Raw genomic sequence first — 11,456 nt, forward strand, 5'->3', positions numbered from 1 at the left:
AACGATGTATTATGAGTTAACTACTACCAAATATCGTAATCATATGGAGAGTGTAATAATAAACAACATTATTAAATGATACGATAAACTATTGTACTAATATTGGTAGCATTGTAGTAAATGTTCTCCTTCGCGCGAGGTTTAGCGCGAACTTAGCATACGGGGCAGCACGAGCTTGTAGCTTAGCCTTCCATACTTCACGATTTTTTTCTAAACCGCTTCACAAATGTATGGAAATGGTGTGCACTGTTTGAACGGTTTATAGACTTGCCCCTAAATATGGGAAAACCTGAAGGTATGTCTCGTGAAAAAAGTTGTTTATCTCGTCTATTTGAAAATATGCTTCGTTTTCAATTGGTTGATATTCATACAGTATTCTGGTGTCTTTGACTGCCCAAAAGTGTTGATAACCAGCTGGAATATTAATATTGCCATATTGTGGCCGAGTTTAACTGTGAATACTAGATTTTGGTTCTATCGTAATGCGCAGGTGTGAAAAATGTGTTTGTCTCGTCTGTTTGAAAATATGATGTGCATTGTTGCTTCGTTTTCAATTGGTTGATATTCATACAGTATCTTTGTGTCTTTGACTACCCAAAAGTGTTGATAACCAGCTGTAATATTATTTTTGCCATATCATGACCGAGTTTGAGGGTTTAAGCATTTTAGAGAAGTAATTTTAATCTAATTTCATATTCATTTGTTGTGTACCAGTGGTCGGCAACTCAAAATATTCAAAAAGCCATATTGACACCCCCCCCCCCCCCCAAAAAAAATAACTTTGCAGCATGTAGGCAGAAAATATAACAATACTCATGGCCATATTTTATGTTTACTAAAAACTGATTGAAGCTTAGTGGCTCAACGCTTTGTATTATACTAAAGCATGAAATCATGTTGTACAAACAGTTCTTCTGTAATTATTTACATTCCTTTCAATTATGCTATTACTGTGGTGTCTTATCAATTAAAAAACAAACAAAATAAACTATTTTTCCTTTGTCATTTTTTTTTTAGGGGGCTGCGCGAATTGCATTTGCCTTCATTTCAATGGCGTACTGTAAGTTCCATGTGTGTTCATTTGGAGTTCCGAATATTACGTCAGCCATTATGATCTGAAGACTTGAGGAGAACAGCAAACAAGTAAGTCATTATCACCAATTTACAAAGGTTACACTTTACGACAAGTATTTTAGCATCTCCCAGATGTTTTAGTTTTGTCTGAGCCTAATGCTAACTACAATGCTAACAAACCTAGATTAATGTTGCAGTCGTTATAACTCCAATATAACACCAATATTTGAACACAAACTTGCAGCAACACTTGTAGGCTGAAAATATAACAATACTCATGGGCATATTTTAGGTACCGTATTTTCCGCCCTAAAAGGCGCACCGGGTTATAAGGCGCACCTTCAATGAACGGCCCATTTTAAAACTTTGTCCATATATAAGGCGCACCGGCTTATAAGGCGCATAAAATAGAAGCTATACTGCATCAAACTGAGGTTGACTAGGGTTGCGGTATGCATCCACTAGCCAATAACCAACGAGCCCTCTGTAAACAATCGCGTTTCTCAAACGATCTCCTATAAAATGATCAGAACTGACTAAAGTTCGATCTAACGCATTGGTACTACTTACCTATGTTTCCCTTCCATATCGATCCGTAGATTTACTCGAAACATTAACAGAGCAGCCTATTTTGACATGAAATAGCCTGGTACGTATAGCAGCTATCGCAATAGCATTAGCCATCCGCAAAGTCTCACGAGCCTCAGCGAAGTGTAAACAATCGCGTTTCTCAAACGATCTCCTATAAAATGATCGGAACTGACTAAAGTTCGATCCAACGCATTGGTACTACTTACCTATGTTTCCCTTCCATATCGATCCGTAGATTTACTCGAAACATTAACAGAGCAGCCTATTTTGACATGAAATAGCCTGGTACGTATAGCAGCTATCGCAATAGCATTAGCCATCCGCAAAGTCTCACGAGCCTCACCTCGCAATCTCCCATGAGCCTCAGCAAAGTGTAAACAATCGCGTTTCTCAAACGATCTCCTATAAAATGATCGGAACTGACTAAAGTTCGATCCAACGCATTGGTACTACTTACCTATGTTTCCCTTCCATATCGATCCGTAGATTTACTCGAAACATTAACAGAGCAGCCTATTTTGGCATGAAATAGCCTGGTACGTATAGCAGCTATCGCAATAGCATTAGCCATCCGCAAAGTCTCACGAGCCTCACCTCGCAATCTCCCATGAGCCTCAGCAAAGTGTAAACAATCGCGTTTCTCAAACGATCTCCTATAAAATGATCGGAACTGACTAAAGTTCGATCTAACGCATTGGTACTACTTACCTATGTTTCCCTTCCATATCGATCCGTAGACTTACTCGAAACATTAACAGAGCAGCCTATTTTGACATGAAATAGCCTGGTACGTATAGCAGCTATCGCAATAGCATTAGCCATCCGCAAAGTCTCACGAGCCTCACCTCGCAATCTCCCATGAGCCTCAGCAAAGTGTAAACAATCGCGTTTCTCAAACGATCTCCTATAAAATGATCGGAACTGACTAAAGTTCGATCCAACGCATTGGTACTACTTACCTATGTTTCCCTTCCATATCGATCCGTAGATTTACTCGAAACATTAACAGAGCAGCCTATTTTGACATGAAATAGCCTGGTACGTATAGCAGCTATCGCAATAGCATTAGCCATCCGCAAAGTCTCACGAGCCTCACCTCGCAATCTCCCATGAGCCTCAGCAAAGTGTAAACAATCGCGTTTCTCAAACGATCTCCTATAAAATGATCGGAACTGACTAAAGTTCGATCTAACGCATTGGTACTACTTACCTATGTTTCCCTTCCATATCGATCCGTAGATTTACTCGAAACACTAACAGAGCAGCCTATTTTGACAGGAAATAGCCTCGCGGGTACAACAGCTATTCGGTGACGCCCCCTGACTACAGTTGCCGTAATGCTGGGAAGCGATGCGACCTTGTAATTTATTAGTCGTACTAAAACGTACTGAAACATTTTGGCAGAGCACTGTGTACAACCAGTATGGATCAACAAATTCATCAGTTGATCCATATATAAGGCGCACTGGCCTATAAGGCGCACTGTCGGCTTTTGAGAAAATTTTAGGTTTTTAGGTGCGCCTTTTAGGGCGGAAAATACGGTATACTAAAAACTGATTGAAGCTTAGTGGTTCAACTCTTTGTATTATACTAAAGCATGAAATCATGATGTACAAACAGTTTTTCGGTAATTATTTACATTCTTTTCAATTACCGTTTTTTTCCTTGTATAATGCGCAAAATTTAACTAATTTATTGTCCTAAAATCTGGGGTGCGCATTATACATGGCTACAAAAAAAAAGAAAAAAAAAAGTTTATTTTTTTATTTTTTTAAGAAAATCATGGTACAACAATTTTTGAAGAAAATCTTGTCACGGATGGTTCTTTAAACGTCACTTTCCTCTCTTTTCATTTTAACCTAACTGATCGCGGTGGTGCCTTTCTGGGCAGTCGGAGAAATCAACGCCAACAAAAGTTTATTTATTTAAAAAAAAATACATCCAGCCTAGTTAAGAAATCACCAGAAAGATCACCATGACAATTGTGAATAATAAATAAATAAATATTATATATATTATATATATTATTATTATAATAATAAATAATTGTGATAAATAACTGGAACATCACTCAAATATTGGTGATCCCGTTGAGAGTCTCACATATATATAAAATTATACACACACACATATATATATATATATATGTGTGTGCGTGTGTGTGTGTAATTTACTACGGAAGCCCGTCAGGCATCGTGACAAAGTAAGTTATTTTGGCCTTTTTACATCTAATATTTTATTTGATGACTTTATTTAATTTCATCGAGTTCGTTTTATTCATATAGTTCATTTTAATCAGTAGTTAACTGTGAATACTTGGTTGGTTATTACGCAGGTGTGTGTAATCAAATGCCGGTGTCTCTATTTTTAAGAGCGTTGAAACGCATGAGGTAGGAACGATGTATTATAAATTAACTACTACTGACAATCGTAATAGTATGGAGAGTATAATAATAAACAACTTTATTAAATTATACGATAAAGTATTGTCTTACTAATATTGGTAGTATTGTAGTAAATGTTCTCGTTCGCGCGAGGCAGAGCGCGAACTTAGCACACGGGACAGCACGAGCTTGTAGCTTCGCCTACCATACTTCAGAATTTTTTCTCTAACCCGCTTTACAAATATATGGAAATGGTGTGCACTGTTAGAACGGTTTATAGACTTGCCCCTAAATACGGGAAAACCTAAAGGTATGTCTCGTGAAAAAATGTGTTCATCTCGTCTATTTGAAAATATGCTTCGTTTTCAATTGGTTGATATTCATACAGTATTCTGGTGTCTTTGACTGCCCAAACGTGTTGATAACCAGCTGGAATATTAATATTGCCATATTGTGGCCGAGTTTAACTGTGAATACTAGGTTTTGGTTCTATCGTAATGCGCAGGTGTGTGTAATCAAATGCCGGCTGTTTCCATTTTAGATAGCGTTGAAACGCATGAGGTAAGAACGATGTATTATGAGTTAACTACTACCAAATATCGTAATCATATGGAGAGTGTAATAATAAACAACATTATTAAATGATACGATAAACTATTGTACTAATATTGGTGGCATTGTAGTAAATGTTCTCCTTCGCGCGAGGTTTAGCGCGAACTTAGCATACGGGGCAGCACGAGCTTGTAGCTTAGCCTTCCATACTTCACGATTTTTTTCTAAACCGCTTCACAAATGTATGGAAATGGTGTGCACTGTTTGAACGGTTTATAGACTTGCCCCTAAATATGGGAAAACCTGAAGGTATGTCTCGTGAAAAAAGTTGTTTATCTCGTCTATTTGAAAATATGCTTCGTTTTCAATTGGTTGATATTCATACAGTATTCTGGTGTCTTTGACTGCCCAAAAGTGTTGATAACCAGCTGGAATATTAATATTGCCATATTGTGGCCGAGTTTAACTGTGAATACTAGATTTTGGTTCTATCGTAATGCGCAGGTGTGAAAAATGTTTGTCTCGTCTGTTTGAAAATATGATGTGCATTGTTGCTTCGTTTTCAATTGGTTGATATTCATACAGTATCTTTGTGTCTTTGACTACCCAAAAGTGTTGATAACCAGCTGTAATATTATTTTTGCCATATCATGACCGAGTTTGAGGGTTTAAGCATTTTAGAGAAGTAATTTTAATCTAATTTCATATTCATTTGTTGTGTACCAGTGGTCGGCAACTCAAAATATTCAAAAAGCCATATTGACACCCCCCCCCCCCTAAAAAAAAATAACTTTGCAGCATGTAGGCAGAAAATATAACAATACTCATGGGCATATTTTATGTTTACTAAAAACTGATTGAAGCTTAGTGGCTCAACGCTTTGTATTATACTAAAGCATGAAATCATGTTGTACAAACAGTTCTTCTGTAATTATTTACATTCCTTTCAATTATGCTATTACTGTGGTGTCTTATCAATTAAAAAACAAACAAAATAAACTATTTTTCCTTTGTCATTTTTTTTTAGGGGGCTGCGCGAATTGCATTTGCCTTCATTTCAATGGCGTACTGTAAGTTCCATGTGTGTTCATTTGGAGTTCCGAATATTACGTCAGCCATTATGATCTGAAGACTTGAGGAGAACAGCAAACAAGTAAGTCATTATCACCAATTTACAAAGGTTACACTTTACGACAAGTATTTTAGCATCTCCCAGATGTTTTAGTTTTGTCTGAGCCTAATGCTAACTACAATGCTAACAAACCTAGATTAATGTTGCAGTCGTTATAACTCCAATATAACACCAATATTTGAACACAAACTTGCAGCAACACTTGTAGGCTGAAAATATAACAATACTCATGGGCATATTTTAGGTATACTAAAAACTGATTGAAGCTTAGTGGTTCAACTCTTTGTATTATACTAAAGCATGAAATCATGATGTACAAACAGTTTTTCGGTAATTATTTACATTCTTTTCAATTACCGTTTTTTTCCATGTATAATGCGCAAAATTTAACTAATTTATTGTCCTAAAATCTGGGGTGCGCATTATACATGGCTACAAAAAAAAAGAAAAAGAAAAAGTTTTTTTTTTTTTTTTTTTTAAGAAAATCATCGTACAACAATTTTTGAAGAAAATCTTGTCACGGATGGTTCTTTACAACGTCACTTTCCTCTCTTTTCATTTTAACCTAACTGATCGTGGTGGTGCCTTTCTGGGCAGTCGGAGAAATCAACGCCAACAAAAGTCAAGTTTATTTATTTAAAAAAAAAAACATCCAGCCTAGTTAAGAAATCACCAGAAAGATCACCATGACAATTGTGAATAATAAATAAATAAATATTATATATATTATATATATTATTATTATAATAATAAATAATTGTGATAAATAACTGGAACATCACTCAAATATTGGTGATCCCGTTGAGAGTCTCACATATTTCTTCGCTATCGAGTTTGCTACTGCATGCGCAGTGATACTGACCGGCAGAATAACATCCGGTTGTTCCCAAAGATGATTTTTTTTCTGAAATAATTTTACGTTTACGGACTTAAGTAACCCGGCCGGGTCATACCAAAGACTATAAAAATGGGACCCATTGCCTCCCTGCTTGGCACTCAGCATTAAGGGTTGGAATTGGGGGGTTAGATCACCAAATGATTCCCGAGCGCGGCGCCGCTGCTGCTCACTGCTCCCCTCTCCCCCAGGGGATGGATCAAAATCACACGGGGATGGGTCAAATGCAGAGGACAAATTTCACCACACCCAGATGCGTGTGTGACGATCATTGGGACTTTAAAAAAAAAAAAAAAAAAAAAAAAAAAGTCGAAATTTGGGTGCGTATTATACATGGGTACAGGCTTTTTTCCAGCATCGACATGCCATTTTTAGGGTGCGTATTATACATGGGGGCGCATTATACATGGAAAAAAACGGTATGCTATTACTGTAGGTTTTTATAAAGTAAAAAACAAACAAAAATTTTTTTGGGATCATTGTTTTTTTTAGGGGGCTGCGCAAATTGCATTCATTTATATGGTGTACTGTAAGTTCCATGTGTGTTCATTTGGAGTTACGAAAAGTACGTCAGCCATTATGATCTCAATACGTGAGAACAGCAAACAAGTAAGTCATTATCACTCATTTACAAAGGTCACACTTTACGACAAGTATTTTTGCATCTCCCGGATGTTTTAGTTTTGTCTGAGCTTAATGCTTACATACAATCCTAACAAACCTAGATCAATGTTGCAGTCGTAATACCACTAATATTTGAACACAAACTTTGCAGCAACACTTGTAAGCAGAAAATACAACAATACTCACGTGCATATGTTATGTATTCTTAAAATTGATTGAAGATTAGTGGCTCAACTATTTTGGTGGTTGCACCCAACCACCCAATACAGATTTGACACAGTATGTGTAGAAAATGTGATGAATGCAAAGGTTGGTTAGCTTGATGCTAACACATTATGGAAAACACCATCGACAGATTAACACAACTAGCATCAGTCTTTTGTTCGCGGCTATGTCATGTGCCTGCATCTGGTTGAAACTGCCTGCCCTGCCTCTTGCCCTGCCATGCCCTCTCACCTCGCCTGTGCCTGGGTAAAGCTATGACTTTATGCCTGCCCTCCTGGCCTACGTTTGGATGAGATCATGATTCCCTGCCTGCCTAGCACCCGTCTCTTATTTTTCTCATGTTGTCTTCCGTCCACTGGCTCCCCATAAAACACTGCATACATTTCAAGATCCTTGTCACCACATACAAGGCCTTAAACAAACCGACTCCGCTCTGTTGACGCCAGCCTGCTCACCCCAACTACCTTGACCAAATACCGGACCATTGGGGATAGAGCCTTTGCTATTGCTGCCCCCACTCTCTGGAACTCTCTACCCCTGACCATTCGTAATGCTGACTCCCTGCACTCCTTCAAGCACCATCTCAAGACCCACATCTTCAACTCTGCACATGACACCTAACTCTTCGTGTGTGATTGTGCGCGTGTATGTGTGCGGGGTTAAGCATGAATTTTCTATGTAAAGCGGCTTTTAGTGTTTAGAAAAGAGCTATATAAAACCGATCTATAATGATTATTATTAATATTGTTATTATTATTGTTATTATTGTTATTAAAAATGAATGAGTAAATGGATAAGACCCTCCGTGAGTCGTCACCTTATCGTGGTGGAGGGGTTTGCGTGCCCCTATGATCCTAGGAGCCATGTTGTCTGGGGCTTCATGCCCCTGGTAGGGTCACCCATGGCAAACGGGTCCTAGGTGAAAGGCCAGACAAAGCACGGCTCACATTAGCCCCTTATGAAGAAAAAAATAAATGAATCCCGTTTTCCCTCGCCCGGACGCGGGTCACCGGGGCCCCCCTCTGGAGCCAGGCCTGGAGGCGGGGCTCGAAGGCGAGGGTCTGGTGGCCGGGCCTTCGCCCATGGGGCCCGGCCGGGCACAGCCCGAAAAGAAAATGTGGGTCCCCCTTCCCATGGGCTCACCACCTGTGGGAGGGGCCAAAGGGGTCGGGTGCAGTGCAAGCTGGGCGGCGGCCAAAGGCAGGGACCTTGGCGGTCTGATCCCCGGCTGCAGAAGCTGGCTCTTGGGACATGGAATGTCACCTCTCTGGCTGGAAAGCAGCCCGAGCTGGTGTGCGAGGCAGAAAAGTTCCGACTAGATATAGTCGGACCTGCCTCCATGCAAAGTTTGGGTTCCGGTACAAGCCCTCTCGAGAGGGGCTGGACTCTCTTCCACTCTGGAGTTGCCCACGGTGAGAGCCGTCGAGCAGGTGTGGGTATACTTATTGCCCCCCGGCTGGGAGCCTGCACATTGGGGTTCACCCCGGTGAACGAGAGGGTAGCCTCCCTCCGCCTTCGGGTGGGGGGACGGGTCCTGACTGTTGTTTGTGTCTATGCACCAAGCGGCAGCTCAGAGTACCCACCCTTCTTGGGGTCCCCGGAGGAAGTGCTGGAAAGCGCTCCTTCTGGGGACTCCATTGTTCTACTGGGTGACTTCAATGCTCACGTGGGCAATGACAGTGAGACCTGGAAGGGCGTGATTGGGAGGAACGGCCCCCCCGATCTGAACCCGAGCGGTGTTCTATTGTTGGACTTCTGTGCTCGACACGGATTTTCTATAATGAACACCATGTTCAAACATAAGGGTGTCCATGTGTGCACTTGGCACCAGGACACCCTAGGCCGCAGTTCGATGATCGACTTTGTAGTCGTTTCATCGGATTTGCGGCCGCATGTTTTGGACACTCGGGCGAAGAGAGGGGGGGAGCTGTCAACTGATCACCACCTGGTGGTGGGTTGGCTCCGATGGTGGGGGAAGATGCCGGTCCGACCTGGCAGACCCAAACGCTCTGTGAGGGTCTGCTGGGAACGTCTGGCGGAATCCCCTGTCAGGAAGAGCTTCAACTCCCACCTCCGGCAGAGCTTTTCCCATGACCCGGGGGAGGCGGGGGACATTGAGTCCGAGTGGACCTTGTTCCGCGCCTCCATTGTTGAGGCGGCCGACCGGAGCTGTGGCCGTAAGGTCATTGGTGCCTGTCATGGCGGCAATCCCCGAACCCGCTGGCGGTAAGGGATGCCGTCAAGCTGAAAAAGGAGTCCTATCGGGCCGTTTTGGCCTGCGGGACTCCGGAGGCAGCTGACAGGTACCGGATGGCCAAGCGGAACGCGGCTTCGGCGGTTGCTGAGGCAAAAACCTGGGCGTGGGAGGAGTTTGGCGAGGCCATGGAGAATGACTTCCGGACGGCTTCGAAGAAATTCTGGTCCACCATCCGGGGTCTCGGGAGGGGGAAGCAGTGCAACGTCAACACTGTTTACAGTGGAGATGGCGTGCTGCTGACCTCGACTCGGGACGTCGTGTGTCGGTGGGGAGAATACTTCGAAGACCTCCTCAATTCCACCTACACGCCTTCCATTGTGGAAGCAGGGCCTGGGGACTCTGAGGCGGACTCTCCAATCTCTGGGGTTGAAGTCACTGAGGTAGTTAAAAAACTCCTCGGTGGCAAGGCCCCAGGGGTGGATGAGATCCGCCCGGATTTCTTAAGGGCTCTGGATGTTGTGGGGCTGTCATGGCTGACACGTCTCTACAACATCGCGTGGACATCGGGGACAGTGCCTCTGGATTGGCAGACTGGGGTGGTGGTTCCCCTCTTTAAGAAGGGGGACCGGAGGGTGTGTTCCAATTACAGGGGAATTACACTCCTCAGCCTCCCTGGTACGGTCTATTCAGGGGTGCTGGAGAGGAGGGTCCGTCGGGAGGTCGAACCTCGGATTCAGGAGGAACAGTGTGGCTTTCGTCCTGACTTGAATGCGCCTGGACGACGCCGGGACCGTCTGGGATGCGCTTGGACAACACCGGGATAGCCTTGCATGTGCCTGGACGATGTGACCGCATTGTTTGTACCGAGGACGGCGCCTTGGATGCACCTTGGATGCGCCTGGACGACGCCAGGACCGCCTTGGATGCGCCTTGGATGCGCCTTGGATGCGCCTTGGATGCGCCTTGGATGCGCCTGGACGACGGCGGAACCGCCTTGGTTGCACCTTGGAAACAACTTGGATGCGCCTTGGATGCTCCGGGACGACGCCGGGACCACCTTGCATGTGCCTTGACGCTGGAACCGCCTTGTTTGCGCCTGGACGAGGCCGGGACCACCTTGGATGTGACTTGGATGCACCTGGACGATGCCGGGACTGCCTTGGATGCGCCTGGACGACGCCAGGACTGCCTTGGATGCGCCTGGATGATGCAGTGTCCGCCTTGCATGCGCCTGGACGACGCCGGGATCGCCTTGGATTCAAGATTCAAGAGTCTTTTATTCGCCATGTTTGAGCGTGCCAAACAAGGAATTTGACTTCGGTAAATCACAGCCTCTGTTCAACATTTAGGTGACTAACAACACTCAGGACATGTGAAAAATGGCAAATATTCTCAAACATCCCCTGATCTTAAACTCCCAAAAGGGCAAGGAAAAACTCAAAACTCCAGCTAGGGGAAATGAGAAACCTTGAGAAGAGACCACAGATGGGAAAGTCCCTATTCCAGGATGACCAGGCTGCAATGTACCTTGGATGCACTTGGACGACGCCGGACTGCCTTGGATCCTCCTGGATGACGCCAAGATTGCCTTGGATGCGCCTTAGATGCGCTTTGGATGCACCTGGACGACGCTGGGATCGCCTTGGTTGCGCCTGGACGACGCCAGGACTGCCTTGGATGCAACTTGCATGTTCCAGGACGACACCGGGACCCCTTTGGATGCGCCTGGACCACGCCGGGACCGCCTTGCATGCGCCTGAAGGCTGGGACCGCCTTGTTTTT

The sequence above is a fragment of the Syngnathus acus genome, chromosome 2 (genome assembly GCF_901709675.1).
Source record: "Syngnathus acus chromosome 2, fSynAcu1.2, whole genome shotgun sequence".
Classification (NCBI taxonomy): domain Eukaryota; kingdom Metazoa; phylum Chordata; class Actinopteri; order Syngnathiformes; family Syngnathidae; genus Syngnathus; species Syngnathus acus.